The sequence below is a fragment of the Petaurus breviceps genome, unplaced genomic scaffold (genome assembly GCF_028583685.1).
Source record: "Petaurus breviceps papuanus isolate PSGF00001 unplaced genomic scaffold, PetGlider_PUasm1.0 90925, whole genome shotgun sequence".
Lineage (NCBI taxonomy): Eukaryota > Metazoa > Chordata > Mammalia > Diprotodontia > Petauridae > Petaurus > Petaurus breviceps.
Window position 1 is genome coordinate 17,264,037 of NW_027187380.1, and position 18,914 is coordinate 17,282,950.

Consider the following 18,914-nt stretch of genomic DNA (forward strand, 5'->3'; position numbering starts at 1 on the left):
TAGGCAATGACTTCAAAATTTTTTTGGTTAATGTTTCCCTTAACTGCAAATCACACAGCACTGTACTGTGACCCAGTGCTGGGAAATCCAGAGAAAGAACTTCATCCCTAAGCCCAGATTAGATGAAATCAGAGCTGAAATTGAGGAACTCCTAAATTCTGAACAGGGAAAAGGTTAAGAACCCAAGGTCATTGAAAATCTTCACTTAATGAAAACCTCAGAAATTGTACCTAAGAATGAAACAGATGACAGAAATGGCAACTGAAGTCTTGAATGATTTTGGAAAGGAGAGGGCATACTTCAGACTGGAATTCTAAAAAGCCCCTCGAGTTTGATGATAGATACAACTAATAGCTAAAACTTTAAGGAGCTTCATATTTGCCTCCTGAAATGTAGAGTTGATAAAGAATATAGATAAATGGCCAGTCTATTAGGGGACTTATGAAAGTGTACCCTGATATTTGTTATTGGGGTAAGAGTTCTATTCTGCCCGTTCTTACAGCATACATCAAAGTCTCTTTTGTACTTAGTGATCCCGACTCAGCAAAGTTGCTATATCCAGACTTGAGGGACTTCTGTGATAAATCTTCCTAGACTGAAGACCAAGGTTCCTTCAAGCTAGAGCTATTGGTTGTGACTGAGTCATAGTGGGATGGAAAGGGGGGCAGTATATCCCCAAATATACAGGGTGTGCCCAAAATCTTAATTTAAGCTTTAATAGCATATGACTTCACTAAGATTTTGGAGATACCTTGTATAAGGTACTGCTGGACACTTGCCAGCTTTGGTTGGGTTTGGATTGATGATTAGCTCCAGAAACATAACTTTCTTTTGGACTATTCTCTTTTGATCTTCTGGACATAGTAGGACATAGTAAGATCAGATTTATAGCTGAAACAGACATTAAAGATAACTAAAGTTCATCACTTTCATTTTAGAGAGAAAACTACAGAAGTTAAGTGACTTGCTTGAGGTCATACAAGTACTAAGGAGAAGAGACAGGATGTGAACCTGGCTTCTCTGACTCCTATTCTAGTGTTCCTTGCACTGCTTGTTGCTAAGATGATCCTAACCTTTTCCTACCCAGTAGCTGAGAGCTGATCTTCCTGTAGAATTCTACAGTCAGTGGGGAGTCTGGTTCAGCATATTTTACTCTGATTTCCCAGAGACTATTTGCCATGAAAAGGACATGTGTCTTGTTCCTGTTCAGAGCATTGAGAGTTGCAGTTGGTGGAAAATTCTGTGGGCTAGGGCAATTTGGGTAGATGAGATAACTTAAAACAAAACAAAACTTACATTGGTATGTCTGAAACAGGTTGCTTCCTGATTTACTTCTAGCAAAAAGGATTTTGAATTCTAAATTTGCATATATTTGGGCTGGTTATTATCTGGTCCCTAATGTCTTAGGGATTTATCTAGCTCTCAAATGCTGGGTTAAGCTGGGAATGGTGGCTCATGCTTGAATTCCCTATTATTGGGGAGGTTCTGTTTGGTGGATTGCTTGAATTTAAGAGTTCTGGCCTTCAGTAGGAATAAAGTCAATCAGGAGTCTGGATGAAGTCCAACACCAATATGGTGAGCCTTGCTAGGAGTAGAGGGCCACCAGACTTTGTTGGGAGGGTTAAATCAGACTAGGTCAGACACAAAGCATATTAAAATTTCCATGTTGTTGGGCATGGGATCAGTCTTACAGTGGTCACTACACTTCCAGCCTGGGTAAAATAAGGAAACCCAGTCTCAAAATAATAGTAGTAGTAATGATGATGATGATGATGATTGTTGTTGATAGTGAGTCGGCATTGTTCTCCTGATTTTACGGACAGGTACATTTAATAACAAAGAATCTTTTCCATAGTTGCAGAGCTAAATGATGTCAGTCCCAGAGGTTGAACCTAGAACCCTTAAACCTCCACAGACTATTCAGTGCCAAGGGCCCCACTTTATTTAGCTAAGTCCTTTCAGCAGAAATGACTAGATGAAATTTTAGAATAAAGTGAAAGCTTACTGCCTTTAGAGAAGGATTTCACTGAACTGAGCCCTTTATCAGCAGGGATATCTCAGGAGGCAGCCCATCCATGTTAATAAATGTCTCACCTCCCAGACAGCTTCAATAAGTTGAACCCACGCTTGTCAGTTTCATTTTAGCAGGACATGTGGAGCTAGTCTTTACAAGGCTCTGAAATTTGGCTCTTGTCTTGAAAGAAAAATAGCCTAACAGTTTCTTCCCAATGTGTCTGGCCCCTCATTTTGCTAACCCCATGATCCTTCACCTTTGGTCCTTGAATCAAATGATTCCTTAAATATGGTGTATTGAATAAAAATATTCCAAATAGCTATTACAGAAAATTTTCTTATTTTGCCTCACAATATCCCTTTGAGGAGGAGAAAATGGGAAAGGACTTTTTTCTCTCTTTACAAATAGAGAAATCAAGCTTGACAAAGATGAAATGTCTCCTTTGAGGATACACAGCAGTAGACTTAGGATAAGACTTCAGGTCTCCTCGGTCCTAATTCTGTGCTCTATTCACTTATGGAAAACTTCCTTCATGTGAACAGATCACTGTACTCCTCATTCTCCCTTTTCATCCTTTTAAAATATATTTCTTTTCTTTTTTTTTTGTTACATTTGAGTTCCAAGTTGTTTTCCTCCCTCCCTCCTAACCCTGTACTAGAAGAGGCCAATATTTGACACCGAAATATATGTGGAACTATACAAAACATAGTTCCACTTATCAGTTCTTTCTCTGGAGGTGGATAACATCTTCCTTCATAGGTCCTTTGTAGCTGATTTGAATATTCATATAATTCAGAATAGCTCAGTCATTCACATTTACTCTTTGAACAATATTGTTGTTACTACGTATAATGTTCTCTTGGTTCTGCTCATTTCATTCTTTATCATTTTATGAAAGTCTTTCCATGTTTTCCTAAAATCAACCTGCTTATCATTTCTTACAGCATAGTAGTATTCCATTACAGCTAGATATCACAATTAGTTTAGCTATTCCCCAGTTGATAGACATACCTCAATTTCCAGTTCTTTGTCACCACAAAGAGAGCTACTATAAATATTTTAGAATATATGGGAAACAGACCTAATAGTGGTATTGCTGGTTCAAAGGATATACACAGTTAATCTTTATATCTTTGGACATAATTCCAGACTGCTCTCCAAAATGGCTGAATCAGTTCACAGGTCCTCCAACAGTGTATGTGTCCCAATTTTTCCATATCTCCTCCAACATTTATCATTTTTCCTTTCTGTCACTTTAGTCAATCTGATAGGATGAGATGGTATCTCAAAGTCATTTTAATTTGCATTGCTCTAACCAAAAATTTTTTTATATGATTACACACACACACACACACACACACACACACACACATCTGATTTCTTCCTCCAAAAGCTGCCTTTTCTTATATCCTTCAACCATTTATCACTTGGAGAATGGCTAATATTATTATAAATTTGAAAAAAGTTCTCTGCGCATTTGAGATATGAAGACTTTACCAAGAAATTGTCTATAAAACATTTCCCCCAGTGTTTTGCTTTCCTTCTAATCTTGGTTACATTGGTTTTATTTGTACAAAGACTTCTAAAATTTGATGTAATCAAAGTTATCCACTTTACAACTCACGATATTCTGTATCTCTTGCATATTCATAAATTCTCCTAAAATCTGATAGGTAACATATTTCATGTTCTTCTGGTTTACTTATGATATCTCCCTTTAGGTCTAGCTCATGTATACATTTTGACTTTATCTTGGTAAATGGTGTAAGATATTAGAATATACATAGTTTATATCAGGCCACTTTCCAGTTTTCACAACAATTTTTACCAAATTTTCTTATCCCGAAAACTTAAATCTTTACATTTATGACACACAAGATTACTATAATAATTTACTATTATGTATTGTATATCTATTCTATTTCACTAATTCACTATTCTATTTCTTAGCCAGTACCAGATAGTTTTGATAATTATCACCTTACAATACAGACAAGATATAATAAGATATGGTACTACTAGAACTCTTTATGTTTTTTTTTCCATCAATTCCTTCTATGACCTTTTATTCCAAATTGACCTTTTATTGTTCCAAATTAATTGTTATTATTTTTCTACCTAAGTAAAATATTTTTGATAATTTAATTTGGATGACACTGAATAAATAGATAAATTTGGGTAGAATTGTCATTTTTATTATATTGACTCAGCCCACTCATAAACAGTTAATATTTCTCCATTTATTTAAATCTGACTTTATTTGTATAAAAAGTGTATTGTAATTATGTTCATAAGGTTCCTGGCATGGTTTTGGCAGGTCTATTTCCGGGTATTTTATATTGTCTATAGGTATTTCTCCTTTTTCATCCTCAAACTATGTTTTTCAAAAACCACTTCTATAGGGGTTATATCTACTATTACTGTAGCTTTAAGGTTAATGGAATGTTTTAGAAATGGGAATTTTTACCATTTTTGGAAAGACTATTCTGAAAAAAAGACTTGAGATAAGCTGAAGGGACTGTTGTCACATTTTGAAAGAAGCTAAATAATAGAGAGAAAGAGGATTTGTCTTTATGGAGCTTTATGAAACTACTATACCCTATATCTTCTATGGAATGAACCAAATAATGTAGGATGATATTCTCATAAGTGAGGAAGGGTCATTTGTAGTTTTATTCAGGGGTTGAACTGATTTTGTCCATGATTGTTCTCATAGATAAAATGCAATATTATCTGGAGGTAGATAGCATTTTTCATCATGGGTCCTTTGGAATTGTCTTGGATCATTGTCTTGCTCAGGGTAGCTAAGTCTTTCACAGTTGATCACACTTGTGATGTTGCTATTACTGTATACAATGTTCTTTGGGTTCTGCTCACTCCACTTTGAATCAGTTCACATAAGTCTTTCCAGGTTTTTCTGAAACCATCCCCCTTATCATCTCTTATAGTAAAATAGGGTTGATCAGTCATTTCCAAGTCTTTTTGACCTCACTTGGAGTTTTTTGGCAAAGATATTGGAGTGATTTGCCATTTCCTTTTCTAGCTCATCTTACAGATGAACTGATGAACTCTGAGTACAGATTGAAGTATACTGTTTTTTTAACTTTATTTTTCTTAACAGTTTGTGCGTGTGTTTTCTTTTACAATGTGACTAATATTGAAATATATTTTTTACATGACTTCACACATCTAATTGGTATGATATTGCTTGCCTTCTCAAGGGGTAAAGGAGGGCCAGGTGTTGAGGGAGAGAATTTGGAACTCATAAAAAAATTAAAAATTTTTTACATGTAGAACTATTTAATGAAATAAATAAAATATATTTCAAAAAGAATTAAATCCCTAGATGTGTCTGTGAAGATTACCTGATTTCATTCTATTATATTTTTTTAATAGAGTGAATTTTAATATTCAACTTGTATATCCATTTTTATGTTACTGTTGTTGTGTGCTGTTTGGGTATAAACTCATTTTTTCCCCAAACTGGTAGCCAATTTTTCTAGTGATTTTTATCAAATTGGAAGTCCTTCTAATTTGAAGTATGAAATTGCTATTCCTCCTTCAGTCTGGCTTTTTTTCTCATTCTTTCCCCCCATCTAAGTGCATTTTTGTTACTGGTTTGTTTAGTTTTTTTTAAGTTCCCCCCTACCTTGGTTATTTGATTGACATAGCATTAAATCCTTAAATTAATTTAGTGGGTATAATTTTTATTATATTAGCACTGCCCATTCATGAACACTGAATACCCCAACAATTAAGACTTTTTTTATTTGAGGTGTGTTTTGAAATTATCTTTATACATCTTGAGTCTATCTTGTTAGATAGACTCTTGAATATTTTATCCATTTTGTAATTATTTTGAATGGGGCTTCCTTTTCTATTATTTCCTCATGGATTTTGTTATTGCTAAATTGGAATGTTGATGATTTTTGTTGGTTTATGTTTTAATCCTATTACTTTACTAAAACTATTAGTTGTCTCTATTAGTTTCTTTGTTGATTCTCTCTAATTTTCTGGATTAGAAATATGCCATCAGAAAATGGAATATTTTAATCCCCTTTGCCTGTGTTTTGCCCCTTTGTCTCTATTTTTTTAAAATTTTATTTAAAATCATGTCAATGAATATCATGGAAATGGAATGACTGTGATTGAATTTTATATTTATTTGAAAAACATCTAGCTTTCTCCCATTTAATAAAGTTCTAACTTTTGGCTATATATCTATATCTATCTTTTTATCACTTTAAAAAGTCTCATAGTTTGCAATCATTTTAATTCAAAAATTAGCATTGTACTTTCTTAAAGGCTTTTGGGAGAACATTGATTGACATAATCATATTGTTTGTGGTGTTTTGGCTTTTAATAGAATTATTTGTTTTCCTGATGTTGAACTATCTTTACTATAAAACCAATTTGATTATAATGGATAATTTTTGGATATATCACTAATGTTGTTTTTCTTTTCCAAAATGTATTTAACATTTTTGAATTAATGATGTTGATCTATGTTTCTCTTTCTTTGTTTTGGTTTTTTTTTTCATTTTCCCCCTATCCTACTTTGGATATTAAGACAATACCTGTCTCATAAAGGGGTTTTTGTAGATTATTTTCTTTATTGATTTACCAACATTAATTGTTCTTTAAACTCATGAAATAATTTTCCTGTAAATTCACCTGGACCTGGTTTCATCATCCTCTTGTCCTCTGGTAGTTTCTTTATAGATAATTCAGATTACTTTTGTGGAATTATATTATTTAATATCTCCATTTAAAGAATATTCTATTTTTTGCATATTTCATATTTTGTGTGTATATATAGGGAGGGGGGAAGGCAAAGCAATCGAAGTTAAATGACTTGTCTAAGGTCACAGAGCTAGTTAAGTGTCAAGTGTCTGAGGTTGGATTTGAACTCAGGTTCTCCTGATTCCAGGGGCAGTGCTCTATTCACTGCTCCACCTAGCTGCCCCTATGGATATATTTTGTTTCTCTTAAATTCTAAGTGTTGCTGGTATGTAATTATATTGGAGGTTCTAAAATTTAAAAAATTTCTTCCCCTTTGTTATTTCACCTTGTTCATTTTGTTTTGTTTTAGTTTGTTTACTTTGTTAATTTGTTTCCCCTTAATCATGTTAAAGTTTTATTAATTTTGTTTTTTCAAAGAATCAGCTTCCATTTATAAAAACAATTTTTATTATTTTTTTTTGTTTTCTGGTTTATTTTTCCTCTAATTCAAAAATTTACCTTTTTTGTGTTTATTTTGCATTTTTATTTGATGGTTTTCCAGGTTTCCAAAATTGCATTTTCAGTTCATTAATCATTTCTATATATGTTCTCTTACAAGATACCTTACATTTTCTTCTATTCTTGTAGTCTTTTTGCTTTGTTTTATTTTTTCTTGGCTTCTCATAGAGTCATTAATTTTCATTTGGCCAATTCTAATTTTCAAACAATTATTTCCATTGGTAGGGATTGATACTTTTTTTTCCCCAATCTAACTTTCTTTTTTTAAAGGAAAATTTTGTCTTTTTTTTGGTGGATTTTTAAAATTAAAAAAAATTTATTTTTAGTTTACAACATTCATTTCCACAAGATTGTGAGTTACAAATTTTCTCCCCATCTGTTTACTAACCATCACCCCAAAACACCAATCCCACAAAATACCCCTTCTCCCAATATGCTCTCTCTTACATCCTCCGCCATTCCCCCTCTGACTTTTCAGTAGGGCAAGATGGATCTCCATTCCCCAGTGCCTGTATATCTTATTTCCCAGGTGCATGTAAAGAAAAAAATAATGATAATAATTAAAAAAAAACCCTTTGATTTTAAAACTTTGAATTCTAGATTCTTTCCCTTCTTCCTTTGTCGCCCACCCTTACTGGAAAGATAAGCAATTCAATATAGGTTGTACATATGTAGTTACACAAAACATTTCCATAGTGGATATATTGTGAAAGACTGAATATATTTCCCTCCATCCTGTTCCACCCCCTACTTGTTCTAATTTCTACTTTGATCCTGTCCCTTTTCAAAGGTATATACTTCTAACTACCCTCCCCCACCAATCTGCCATCCCTTCTATCATCCCCCCTCTTATCCCTTACCCCCCCCCCCACTTTCCTGTAGGGTAAGAGCCAATTTAGTGTGCATGTTATTCCCTCCTTAAGTGGAATTCAATGAGAGTAAGGTTGACCCATTCCCTTTTGCCTTCCTGTTCTTCCCCTCCATTGTAACATTTTTCCCTTGTCTCTTTTATGTGAGATAATTTACCCTATTCTGTCTCTCCCTATCTCCTCTCATTATATTCCTCTCTCACCTCTTAATTTTATTTTTTAAAATATCATCCCTTCCTGTTCAATTGATCCTGTGCCCTCTGTTTATGTATACCTGTACACATATGCACACACACTCACATACATTCATATATACATATACCCTCCTATATAGACATATATGTGTATGTATATATTCATATACATTCATATATTTATACACATATAAATATCTTTATATGTGTATATGCACATATGTAAATATACACATATACACGTGTATATATACATGTGTATGTACATATATGCATATATACATGTATGTATATATATATACACACACACACATACATTTATATTCCCTTCAACTATCCTCATACTGAGAAAAGTTTAATAAATTATAATTATCATATTTCCATGTAGGAATGTAAATAGTTCAACTTTGAGAAGTTTCTTATGATTTCTCTTCCCTGTTTACCTTCTCATGCTTCTCTTGCTTCTTGTATTTGAATGTCAAATTTTCTCTTCAACTCTGATTTTTTTCATCAAGAATGCTTGAAAATCCTCTCTTTCATTGAATGACCATATTTTCCCCTGAAACATTATACTCAGTTTTTCTGGGTAGGTGATTCTTGGTTTTAGTCCTAGTTCCTTTCACCTCCAGAATATCATAATCCAAGCCCTTCGATCCCTTAATGTAGAAGCTGCTAGATCTTGGGTTATCCTGATTGTGTTTCCATAATATTCAAATTGTTTCTTCTTGGTTGCTTATAATATTTTCTCCTTGACCTGGGAACTCCAGAAGCTGGCAATAACATTCCTAGGAATTTTCTTTTTGGGATCTTTTTCAAGAGGTGATTGTTGAATTCTTTCAATTTCTATTTTGCCCTCTGCTTCTAAAATATCAGGGCAATTTTCCTGGAGAATTTCTTGAAGGATTGTTTCTAGGTTCTTTTTTGACCATGCTTTTCAGGTAGTCCAATAATTTTTAAATTATCTCTCCTGGATCTATTTTCCAGGTAAGTGATTTTTCCAATGAGATATTTCACATTGCCTTCTATTTTTCATTGGTTTGGATCTTAATAGTATTTTGATTTCTCATAAAGTCATTAGCTTTCATTTGATCCAATCGAATTCTGAAGGAATTATTCTCTTCAGTGAGCTTTTGAAATTCGTTTTCCATATGGAATATTTGACTCTTTAAGCCATTCTTTTCTTCATTGGATTTTTGGGCGTCCTCTTTTGCCATTTAAATTAGTCTATTTTTTAAGGTGTTTTTTCTTCAGTCAGGTTGTTGACTCTCTTTTCTTGTTTTTCTTGAATCATTCTCATTTCTCTTCCCAATTTTTCCTCCACTTCTCTTATTTGATTTTCAAATCCTTCTTGAGCTCCTCCATGGCCTGTGACCAATTTATATTTTTCTTGGAAGCTTTTGGTTCAGGAGTTCTGACTTCATTGTCTTCCTCCCATTCCATGCTTTGATCCTTTTTGTCCCCAAAAAGGGAATCTAAGGTTTGATTGCTGTGTTTGCTTTGCTTCCTTAGGTTTCCATTCAATTACTTGACTTTTGAGCTCTTTGCCACAGTAGAACTCTGCTTCCAGAGAGGAGAGTTTTGTCCAAATTGCTGGGATTTTGACAGCTGCCAGAGCTATTAGTTGGGTGCCCTCTCTACAGTTCCCACAAGTTCTGGATCACTGTTCACACACTCGAGGACCTCCACCCAAGACAGAGATCCAGATCCAAGCAGGTTAATGCAAAAGTGATTATCCTCTGAATGGTTGCTTGTTCCCCCTATGATCTGTAGGACAGGAGCTCTGAAGCAGCCATGTGGAGGTGGCTGCATGGCCTTGGCACCTCCTCCACTTCTCTCCCTGTGGGCATGGTTGGACCATGCTCTTGGTCTCCATGTTCCCACAAAGTCCACACTGACCTTTTACTTTTTCTTTGGCATTTATGGGTTAGTAATTTTGGAAACCACCACAGCTGCTGATGATCCACTCTCCCAAAGTCCTCTCCACCTACTGCTGGTCAGGGCCATGCTGAGGCTAAAACAGCAAGCTCATGTGGGGCTGGGCTGGGCTCCCAGCATGCTGTGATAGACCCTTCCTGTCTGCCTCCTGGGCTGCCTTCAACAGGAGATTTGTTTCTCTCTGTCACTGTGGGTTTTGTAGCTCCAAAATTTGTTTAGAGTCATATTTTATGGGTATTTGAGGTGGTTATGGGGGGGAGGTCTCGGAGTTTTCCTGCTTCTATACCGCCACCTTGGCTCTGCCCCCTAACTTTCTTTTACTATCTTTCTTTCTTAGTTCTTACTTCTTTCCTCATGTTTTCTCTACTGCTCTCAATTGGTCTTTAAAATCATTTAAAACTCTTTTAAAATCTTGCTTTAACTCTTTTAAAAATTCTTGTGAGACTTATGTCCAAGGTGCATTGTCCATTAGTTACTATTTACCTTCTGAGAGGCTTGCAAGTTCAGAATGACTAAACTGTGGGCTCCCCTTTGTTCTAGGATTCTTAGCCTGGTTATGCCACTTCAGGCTTCCACACTGGGTGGGAGGCTAAAACTGAGTCCCTGATGTGTTCTTGGGATCAGATTTATACAAGCAGGGCTTACATCTGGAACTTTTTCCTTGTTTATTATGCAGGTATGGCTCATGTTCATGACTAGTCCTCTCTGCCCTGGATCTATGGCTTAGAACTAGGTAGTGGGTGACAGAGCTGCCAGATGGTATCTCTTCTTGTACCTTGAGTTTATCCAGGGATCTCCAAAGATCTCTTTCTGCTGTAGTGCTCCCTGTTCCAGCATGAACTCCCTGCTCCTGGACTTTCCTAGTCAGAACCCATGTTCTGAATACCTCTTTGCCTCCCTAAATTGCTCTGGACTGGAAAAAATTACTTACTGTGACTTTTTCTTTTCTTTTTTTTGATTGGAATTCAGAGTGTCACATTTTCTAGATCCTTGTGGAGAAGTTAATATGGATAGCTAGGTCAGATTACTTCCTTTTACTTTGCCCACCATCTCAACTCTGCTGCCAATATATGTCCTCAAAAGTATAATTTTTACTCTAAAGACTGCATTGACTACATCACAGAAATTTTATGTTGTTCCATTGCTATCTTTCATATAGTTATCATACATTTCTATAAATTATTCTTTGATTCACTCATTGTTGCATTATTAAGTCTCTAGTATCTTTTGTTTGTGCTTACTGTATTAAGTTTTTGCACATTTCTGTTTATTTCTCTTATTATTTTTCTTATTATTTCTTGGTGACTAGTATGTGGTCTATTTATCAGCACATGATGCTGAGAAAAATATATATACATATATTCTTTAATATCTTCATATAGAAGATATTGTGCATCTTTCAGGTCTAAATAATTCAATAGTTTGTCAGGTCTATATTTTTTCTCCTTTTGCTTATCTTCTGTTAAATTTATTAAAGCACACAGAGATGAATATTAAATCTTTCACTGATAATGTGTCATTGTTGTTCAGTCATTTCACTCATGTCTGACTCTTCTTGACTCCATTTGGGGTTTTCTTGGCAAAGATACTGGAGTGGTTTGCCATTTCCTTTTCCATCTTATTTTGCAGATGAGGAAACTGAGACAAGTGAGGTTAAGTGAATTATTTAGGGTCATGTAGCTAATAGACCATATTTGAACTAAGAAAGTTGAGTCTTCCTGATTCCAGGCATGGTAATCTATCCTCTGTGCCACCTAGCTGCTGATCAGTTAATTTTTCTTTAATTAATATAGATGCTATGCCATTTGATTCATATATTTTTAGTACTGGTGTTGCTTCAATGTCTATTCCTCTTTTAATCAGAATATAGTTTCTTTCTTTATCTCTATATTTACTGTGAACATTTATTTTGCTTTGTCTGCTAGCACGATTGCAACTTTTGCTTTATTTTTTTACTTCAGTTGACAAGTACTAAATTTTACTTCAGTCTCTTATTTTGATTCTACACATGCATATGCTTTTCAGATGTGTTTATTATATAAAAATTGCATTCTGTTTTCTTATCCATTCTATCACTCTTTTTTGTCTAACTAGATTGTTTAATCCATTTACATTTAAAGTTATAATGCCAATCTTGGATTTTTCTCCATTTATTTCTTTAGCATTGCTTTTTAAAACTCCTTTCTTTTTTTCAAGGCAGTACCCTTTTCTCAGCCAACTTAGCTGAAAAAAGGTTCCTATGCTCAATTCTATTTCCTGTCTTTTTGCTTACTTCTCAACCCTTTGCAACTGGATTCCAATATCATGACTCAATAGAAACTACTCTCTCTACAATTATGAAAGATCTCTTAATTGCTAAATCTCATTTTCTGTTTTCATTTCTCACCTTCTCAATCTAGATGATACATTTGGCCCTGTTGCCTATCCTTGCCTAATGGATATTTTCTCCTAGATAGACTTTTGTGATACTTCTCTCTCCTGGTTTTCCTCTTACCCATCTAACTGTTCCCAGTATTTCTTGCTACTTAATCACCCTCATTACCTCTTAAATGTGGGAATTCCCTAAGGTTCTGTCCTAGGCTCTTCTCTTTCTATGCTGTAGATGACCTCATCAGTTCACATGGCATTAATCATCAACCAAGCTGATGACTCACCTCACCAATAGCCTATTGAATACTTCAAACTGGATATTCCAGAGAAATCTCAAACTCAATATGTGTTTCTGGCTTATGTGTCTCCCCATTCCACTCCATTCTATGTACTCCTGCAAAGTGATTTTCATTTAGCCCAGATCTGACCATGTTACTCCTCTACTCAATAAATCCCAGTAGTTCTAGGTTAAAATTACCATTCCTCTGCATAGAATTTAAAGCCCTTCAAAATCTTGGTCCAGTCTGTGTTTTCATCCTCTTTGGCCCTTATTCTACCTTTTGCACTAATCTTCTCTGTGTTCTTGATACACAACATCATCATCTTCAATGCCTCTTTCTCTCCTGTCTTAAATGTACTCTTCCTTCACCTCCATTCACAAAATTCTTTTTCTTCCTTCAAGAAGCAGCTCAAACACTACTTTCTATGTGAATCACTTCCTGATACCCCATCTAGTTGCCACCAAACAACTTAAAATTAATTTATTGTCATATGTTGATTGGGTAAATCAATGATATCATGCCACCCCACTTAAAGTAAGTGATAAAAGGCCCTTGTACCTTAACCAGGTGAAAAGGATCCATTTCAATCATTATGAACTTAGTTTCAATTAATAAGTCAATCTTTGGCTTTAGACTAAGTGAGAAAAATCCTTGGAACTGGAATGATGCACAGAAATGTTTTTTGGATTGGAAAGGAAACTTGGTCACTCCCTAGGGCAATCCTGAGGTTATCTATAAATTATCAAACTGGTTTAGAACCAGAGCCATTCCAGAGATTAGAGTCAGCATAGTGTTCCAGTAAAACTCCTTAGGAGACTGGGCAGCCAGGTGGCTCAGCGAGTATGAGCACCAGCTCCAGTGTCAGGATGACCTGGGGATCAAATCTGGGCTCAGATACTTAGCACCACACCCAGAAATAACTGGTCATGTAACCTTGAGCAAGTTACTTAACCCCGATTGCTTAAAAAAAACTCCTTAGGAGAAACCACTTGGGACAGGGAAATGGGAGGAGAGACTTCAACTCTACTCTTAGTTTAGGTTTCTACCCTGTCCCTCCATTATGGCTAAAAGAAGAGCTTCTGAACTGTCTCTGGAAGATTTTGGACTTCTCATTTTCCTTTAAGTGACATCCCCTGATCAGTTGGCAGCAGGGTCTTCTTTGGGAACTAAGGGCAGATTGTACTTAGATTCCTAACTCCACAAAGGAGAACAGCATAAAAATGATGCAATGACTAGGGAGAAGTTCTTGAGTCCATATCATAAAGGGGAGAAAAGGACTTCCAGCAACTAGGAGATGTGTTATCTCCTTGCCCCATATTCTTTATAAGCTTGAGCATATTTTCTCCTTTTACATATGGGAGAATGTGTCACAGCCTTTTTTTTTTGAGGGAGGTGTTTTGTAACAACTTTTCATACTGTACCATATTGATTACTGTATCAGTCACTAAAAAGTTCAAGACTGGATTACTAAATGATTCACTGCTGGTAATATTGGAGAGGACATTTCTTCTAGTCTATTTCTTGACTTTGAATTTTATGTTAGTGCTGGGTTCTACATAAATCTTGTTGGGTGTGTTGGGTGTGTGTATGTGTGTGTGTGTGTGTGTGTGTGTGTGTCTGTGTGTGTGTGGAGGGCATCTGACCTGGTCTTATGTTCTCTTATGTCCTTCTGCTGCTTTCACGACTTAGGCTAGGGACCTGCAAGCTGTTGGTGCTTCCAGAGTATTGTGGGGGTTTTTACCCCCACATAGCATTCAGGAAAGACAACACTCAACCCTATAATGGGTGCCCCCAGAGCCCTGAGGGAAAATTCCCTAGGGAACTTGATTCATCTTTGTGAGTGGGAATTGGGATGAGGATTTACAGAGTTGTGTTGTGTGTAACAATAGAGGGAGTGGAAGATTTGCCCCTATATGTATGGTAAAGCTCCACTTGTATCAGGGAAGATGCTGTCCTTGTGTGGTTAGAAGGGAGGCAAAATAAACATATTTAGTCTCTTCTCCCCATATTCCCCTTCTCCAGGGGAGACTTTCATTCTTGCTAGGAGGGGAAGTAGGAAGTTTTGGCTAGAGGCAACCATTTTGCTCTCTTCATAGTGATGGGGTACTTGACTAGAAGTATATTTATCTGGTTCTTTAAATATTGTTTGTCTAGGGAACATGATCAAGTATGAACTAACTTTTGATTGCTTCATTTGGGGGGACAGGAGGCTTTATATTTTGACCTCTTATCCACTTAATATCAGTTGTACAATGAACACAGATAGAGGATAGCAAAGAAACCCATCTATCCAAATCATGGCAAAACAGAAATCAGAGGTCTACATAAGGAGAATACATACCAGACAATACAGAGTGAAGGAGCTCTCCCATTGGGAGCAAGGTAACTCAGCTCAATCAAGAGAAAGGGTCCTGGATATCACCCAAGGGAAAACTCCCTGAAGTTTCTAGAGCAGCAAACTGACAATAGGGATATGATGAGAATTATTCATTCCTCTCATGTCTTCCTAGTCTTTTCCTTCAGGAACCAGAAGTGGAGTTGACCTCTTCCATCTTCACACTCAAAACTAGACACTTATGTTGTGAACCTCAGTGACTGGGAGGATGCTGTTGCTCTCTATAGGGAAGGGTTGCGGGGTAGGGGAAAAGTTTAGGTGAAAAGATAATGAACTTTGTTTTGGACATACAGTATTTAAGATGTCTACTGTACATCTAGTTTGAGATGTCTAAAAGGCAGTCGGAGATGAGAGATTGGAGGCCAGCAGAGAGATAAGGTTAGGCTAGGTAGATTTGAGAATCATCAAAGAAGACTTCCTTGGGGAGACCTAAAGGGGCACTACCACTTGAATATCAATGTGTGTATGTATGCACACTCACACACATATATGTATACCTACACATGCACACATACACATATACATACATACATACATCTCCATTCCATGCGGAATGTTCTTCATGTATTTGATCCCTCAAAGTAAAAATCTTCCTGGCCCAGACTAAACCTACCCCAAACATCTCCCATCATAGGTGCATACCTTCTTCCATGTGAAAATGATCTTCAGCAGAACTCCCTTCCCCTTTTGGGTTAAGATTCCCTTCTTCTTCTATAATCCCTCCTAAGTACCTCCTTTTTGCCATTTCTCTCATTCTTCCATACTCCTCCTCCTTCTTGAGAGGCCTTAGAAAGCATCGTCCCTTCACTGTTTAGCCATTGACTCAATAGGGTCATTCATTTTCCTGTCCCTCATTTTCTGTATTTATATTCATGTAACCTTCCACTCTATCACTCCTTCTCTTAAAAGACTTTGATTCATCTCTAAGGGATCAGGGAATTTAGTCCATGTTCAGCTCTTCCACCTTCCTTTCTGATTGTTTAAGCTCCACTTAAATATTTATTCCTTTTTGTCCTTAAAATAAAAACCCCTTAGTGGAGCCTGCCTAATTACTCTTTTTATTAATTTTAATTAATTAATTTTTTTGCTTTTTTTTCGGAAGGGGGGAGGGCAGGGCAATGGGGGTTAAGTGACTTGCCCAAGGTTACATGGCTAGTAAGTGTTAAGTGTCTAAGGATGGATTTGAACATGGGTCCTCCTGACTCCAGGGCTGGTCTCTATTCACTACTCCACCTAGCTACCCCCATTAATTTTAATTTTTGAAATATTCAAAAGTTTCTTATTTTTCCCTGCTCTTTAGGGAATCCACAAAATTCTTCTTTCATCAGGCACTATTCATTCACTTTTTCTCGTATTATAATATTTACTAAGAAAGCTTTGAGGTATTTTGCTTGTTCTTCATGTTGTCTTTTGGATCCTCCCTGTCAATTGATCATTAATATATTGTACTGTTAAGTATTTTTTCTCTTGATATCTTTGTGTTTTAGCTTTTTTTTTTCTTGTATTTCCAGTCATTCACTGTCTGGGTCCTTCCCTTTTTCTGGTAATTATAGTTTCAAGGTTGGGCTGCATCAATTTTTTTTTATTAATGGTTAAATTCTATGATGATAAAAATCTCTGTTTGGGACCCAGCCAACTGTCCTCTCTTTTCACTCAATATTTACTTGAATAGAATTCCAACATAAATTACATTTTAAAATAGTTTCTCAGTAGCATAGCATCCTTGCAAACCTCATTCTCCTTGATTGCTGTAGCCTTTGACACTGTTGATCACTCTTTCTTCCTTGATACTCTCTTCTGTTTGACTTTCTCCTATTTGACTGTTCTTCCACTGTCTCCTTTGCTGATTACTCCCCCAGATCATAGCCTCTAATCATACATGTTCCTCAGGGTTCTCTTCCCTTCTCCCTCTTTGGTACTTTAATACTTCACTTGGTGATCTCATCTGTTCCCATGCTGATGATTCTCAAATCTACCTATTCTGCTCCAGTCTCTCATTTCCAGATACCTTTTAGGTATCTCAAACTGGATGTCCAGTGAACATCTTAAATTCTTTATATCCAGAACAGAACTCATTATTTTTTCCCCTAAGCCTTCCTGCTACCTTCCACCCTTCGCTATTACTTTAGAGGGCAATGGCATCTTTCTAGTCGTTCAGGTTCACAACCTAGATGTGATCCTGGATACCTCTTTTTCCCTACATTCAAGCTGTTGCCAAGTCCTGTTGATTTCACCTTTACAACATCTCTTCAATATGCCCCCTTTTCTCTTTTGACACTGCCATCATTCTACTATGAGCAGTCATCACCACATGCCTTCATTACTACAATAAACTGCAGATGGGTCTGCCTGCCTCAAGACTCTCCCGACTCCAATTCATCCTCCATTTAGCCTCGAATGTGATTTCCCTAAAGCACAGATCTCACCCTGTCATCTCCTTCCTCAAGAAACCCCCAGTGGCTCTTGATTGCCTCCAGGAACAGATACAAGACAATCTATTTGGCATATAAGGCCCTTTATAACCCAGTCCCCATATACCTTTCCAGTGACAGCTTATTGACTGACACACATTCTAAGAACCAGTGACACTGGTCTCTTGTTCCATGAACGAGAAACTTCATATCTTGGCCCCAGGCATTTTTTCTGGCTCTCCTTCATGCCCCAAATTCTCTCATTTCTCCACTCCAACTACTGACCTCCCTGGTTTTCTTTATATCCAAACTAAAATCCTGTCTTCTTCATGAAACCTCCCCCAATGCCTCTTAATTCCCGTACCTTCCCTCCATTAATTATTTCCTATTTTTCCCGTATATAGCTTGCTTTTTTTATATTTGTTCATTTGTTTTCTTCGCCTTTAGACTGTCACCTCTTTGAGAGCAAAGATTGTCCTTTGTCTCTTTTTGTATACCCAGTGCTTAGCACAGTGTCTGGCACAGAATAGGCGCTTAATAAATGTTTATTATTGATTTATTGATTGATATAATGAGAAAAAGAACTAGATTTGGTGTCAGACAATCTGGAATCAAAACTTGGCTTGGCCATTTTCTTCCTGTGAGATCTGGGGCAAGTGAATTTCCCTGCTCTCTGTTCTCCCAAGTGTAAAAGGAGGCGGTTGAACTAGAAAACCTCTAAGGTTCCTTCTCTTTCTAAATTTATGATCTTTTGACCTCATTAGTGTTACTAGCTTAAGAGTTACTTTACTTATGTTTTATTTTGTCCATATTCTTATATATGTTGTAGCAGCATTTTTAAAGTATGAACACCTGTACAAGGCATGTCTCATCCAGCTTTTATGTCCTCTCAGAACCTGTATGTTTCATCCCTTTTTGACCTGGGAATAATTGATAGTAAAGAAACCATTCTCAATGGTAAGTGCAATACTGATTAATTCCAGGTTAAGATAAGTTATAGCTGAGCAAAATCCTTAAAGAGGTCAGGGATTATTCCCTTTATCAGGCGGCGAACTATTGCGCAAAAAAGGCTTTGCACCTGGCCTAATAAGGATGCTAATTCTCCGGGTAAGTAAGAGCCAAAGTCTTTCCTTTCACCTTCACTTTTTTTTTGGCATTTAATACCCCTCACCATCTGGCCCCTTCCAATCTTTCCAAGCTTCTT